At 40.3% G+C, this 3,838-nt stretch overlaps 1 long non-coding RNA gene across 1 annotated transcript in view; it reads right to left on the reverse strand.

Moving 5' to 3' along the window:
* LOC142250639 (uncharacterized) overlaps nucleotides 1–196 on the reverse strand; it is a 12,725-nt gene extending 12,529 nt beyond the window's left edge. The window contains exon 1 of the long non-coding RNA XR_012725243.1: nucleotides 17–196. This is a non-coding gene — a long non-coding RNA (uncharacterized LOC142250639). The remainder of the gene's footprint in view (nucleotides 1–16) is intronic.
* Nucleotides 197–3,838: the final 3,642 nt, after the last annotated feature.

Genomic DNA, 3,838 nt, shown 5'->3' on the forward strand with positions numbered 1-3,838 from the left:
GCAGCTGGTATCCTACCTGTAATGGCGTGGCCAGCCCAGTCACCAGATCTCAACCCTATTGAGTTGTTGTGGGAGCAGCTTGATTGTAAGGTACGCAAGAAGTGCCATCAAGCCAATCCAACTTGTGGGACGGGGGAAGCATGGGGCGAAATATCTCCAGATTACCTCCGCAAATTAACAGCTAGAATGCCAAAGCTCTGCAAAGCTGGAATTGCTGCAAAGGAGCATTCTGTGCCGAAAGCAAAGTGTGAAGGAGAAAATTATTATTTCAAGTAAAAATCATTATGTCTGGACTATATTTTCTATTCATTATGCAACTCATTTGATAAAAAAAGTATGATTTTTCATGGAAAAGACAAAATTGTCTGGGTGACCCCAAACTTTTGAACTGTAGTGTATGTACCCATCCTGGTATATATGTCCTAATCCTGGGTATATTTTGATATTTATGTATTATCCTGGGGCCCGTCCTGGTACAGTCTTATGAAAAAGTTTGGGCACCCCTATTAATGTGAACCTTTTTTCTTTATAACAATTTGGGTTTTTGCAACAGCTATTTCAGTTTCATATATCTAATAACTGATGGACTGAGTAATATTTCTGGACTGAAATGAGGTTTATTGTACTAACAAAAAATGTGCAATCCGCATTTAAACAAAATTTGACCGGTGCAAAAGTATGGGCACCTCAACATAAAAGTGACATTAATATTTTGTAGATTCTCCTTTTGCAAAAATAAGAGCCTGTAGTCGCTTCCTATAGCTTTTAATGAGTTCCTGTATCCTGGATGAAGGTATATTTGACCATTCCTGTTTACAAAACAATTCCAGTTCAGTTAAGTTTGATGGTCGCCGAGCATGGACAGCACACTTCACATCATCCCACAGATTTTCAATGATATTCAGGTCTGGGGACTGGGATGGCCATTCCAGAACATTGTAATTGTTCCTCTGCATGAATGCCTGAGTAGATTTGGAGCGGTGTTTTGGATTATTGTCTTGCTGAAATATCCATCCCCTGCGTAACTTCAACTTCGTCACTGATTCTTGCACATTATTGTCAAGAATCTGCTGATACTGAGTTGAATACATGCGACCCTCAACTTAAACAAGATTCCCGATGCCGGCATTGGCCACACAGCCCCAAAACATGATGGAACCGCCACCAAATTTTACTGTGGGTAGCAAGTGCTTTTCTTGGAATGCCGTGTTTTTTTTGCCTCCATGCATAACGCCTTTTCGTAAGACCAAACAACTCAATCTTTGTTTCATCAGTCCACAGGACCTTCTTCCAAAATGTAACTGGCTTGTCCAAATGTGCTTTTGCATACCTCAGGCGACTGTTTGTGGCGTGCTTGCAGAAACGGCTTCTTTCGCATCACTCTCCCATACAGCTTCTCCTTGTGCAAAGTGCGCTGTATTGTAGACCGATGCACATTGACACCATCTGCAGCAAGATGATGCTGCAGGTCTTTGGAGGTGGTCTGTGGATTGTCCTTGACTGTTCTCACCATTCTTCTTCTCTGCCTTTCTGATAATTTTCTTGTCCTGCCACTTCTGGGCTTAACAAGAACTGTACCTGTGTTCTTCCATTTCCTTACTATGTTCCTCACAGTGGAAACTGACAGTTTAAATCTCTGAGACAACTTTTTGTATCCTTCCCCTGAACAACTATGTTGAATAATCTTTGTTTTCAGATCATTTGAGAGTTGTTTTGAGGAGCCCATGATGCCACTCTTCATAGGAGATTGAAATAGGAGAACAACTTGCAAGTGGCCACCTTAAATACCTTTTCTCATGATTGGATACACCTGCCTATGAAGTTCAAAGCTCAATGAGGTTACAAAACCAATTTAGTGCTTTAGTAAGTCAGTAAAAAGTAGTTAGGAGGAGTGTTCAAATCAAGAAATTGATAAGGGTGCCCACAATATTGCACCAGTCAAATTTTGTTTAAATGCGGATTGCACATTTTCTGTTAGAACAATAAATCTCATTTCAATCCAGAAATATTACTCAGTCCATCAGTTATTAGATATAGGAAGCTGAAATAGCTGTTGCAAAAACCCAAATTGTTATAAAGAAAAAAGGTTAACATTAATAGGCAAAAGGAAAGAAAGCCAGGCACTGCAAGCCCAGGTGTGTACTCACTGGTTGTGGTTTTCACGTGGAACGCGGACCTCCAGCCGATCTCTGTGGTGCTCTGCCAACAGGTGAGAATCCAAAAAAGAACTTCAAAAAAGAAGGAATGGCGGCAACTCACTGATCGATATGAACTGGCAAATTTATTGCACAAACCGCAGCACAATTACAGCAAACACGGGGAGGGGGGGGGGGGGGGGTGCAGGAGCGCCGGACGACGGCCGTTTCGCACCACACGGGTGCTTCCACAGGTCCGAACTAACAATGCCAGTTAAACCTCCCTCTTATGGAGGAGTCTGACAGGTGCATCTAAAAAGCTAATTAGCTGATACCAGATAGCAACAGCGCAGGAATACTGCCTACATTTTCACACAATTCGTCAGAATTAAATAAATGAAACAGACAGAGCAAAGAGATGGGTAACAAGAAAAATACAAAACATTTATCATATGCCCCTGCTCCCTCTTCAAAATAGAGATACAATACTGCTCCTACTAAGAGGGATTTATTGTGAAAGCACAACATTTATTTTGCTTCTAGTTGTTACTTATTTTTTCATTATTTTTTATTTTTAATTTATTAAATACTCTATGATGAGGGGATGCAGATTCTTATAAGTAAACGGGCATGTTCCGCTGTGCAAAAAAGAGGGAAAGAGAGACAAAACTGCCCTCATGCAAAAAACCTTAGATAAATATATATCTTATTAGGAATAGAGCCCTTTTTTTCCCAAAAAGGAACTGCACCATCTCCAAAACGGGGGCGCTGTTTTTTCATGCAGCCTCATGCTAACAGGGACCCAAGAGAGGAGAAAAAAAAGGAGAAGAAAAAAAAAAGAGACTGCCTTTTTAGAAATTGCAGGGTGAGTGGAGCCGCAAGACTTTATGCATCCCAAGCTTAAACCAAAACGATTTTCAAGCAGGTGAAGCACGGAGAAACTGTACTGGAGAATTGCGAGGTAACAGACTGTAGATATACGATCACAATCGAATCCTCAAACCAGACTTCTTCTAAGCAATAAGTATATTTATACATCTTCTATGAAATTATTATTAGTGCTTTGTTTTTTTTACTCAATTTTTCTCAAAAAAATTTTTCAAAATTTTTTTTTTATATATATAAAATTTACACCAAGGGAGGGGAACTGGCCACCCAGAAGCGGTATGAGTGTAAAAATTGCCTTGTCCCACCACTATTACGATTCTCTTTATTTCTCCGCTAGGGGGGGGAAAAAAAAAAAAATTGTATATACCCCCATCATTGGAGCAACACTACTCAATGACCGTTATAAGAAAACGGACATGTCATTACGGTCATTGAGTCCCAAAGGGCCCAATGCCTTGACATCCATAATGAGTCGAGACTCTCTCTGCAACAGTCGCTTGTGGGTGTCACCTCCTCCTCCCGATGGGGTAATCCTAAAGACACCTGCAAAGGATAGAACGTCCGGATTCCCTTTATGATGTTCTCTAATATGCTTAATTAGTTTGGGGGACCCTTTACCTGTTAAGATGGAATTATAATGTTCCCTAAAACGTACATATAAGCACCGTATAGTTTTCCCTATATAGAAGTAGGAGCAAGGGCAGAATATCACATATACAACATATTTGGTCTTACAAGAAATGAAATGCCTGACAGTAAAATTGCTATCTCCAATTCTTAGGACTTTTGCTGTTAAATGGAAGGAGCAAAAATTA

The sequence above is a fragment of the Anomaloglossus baeobatrachus genome, chromosome 9 (assembly GCF_048569485.1).
Source record: "Anomaloglossus baeobatrachus isolate aAnoBae1 chromosome 9, aAnoBae1.hap1, whole genome shotgun sequence".
Lineage (NCBI taxonomy): Eukaryota > Metazoa > Chordata > Amphibia > Anura > Aromobatidae > Anomaloglossus > Anomaloglossus baeobatrachus.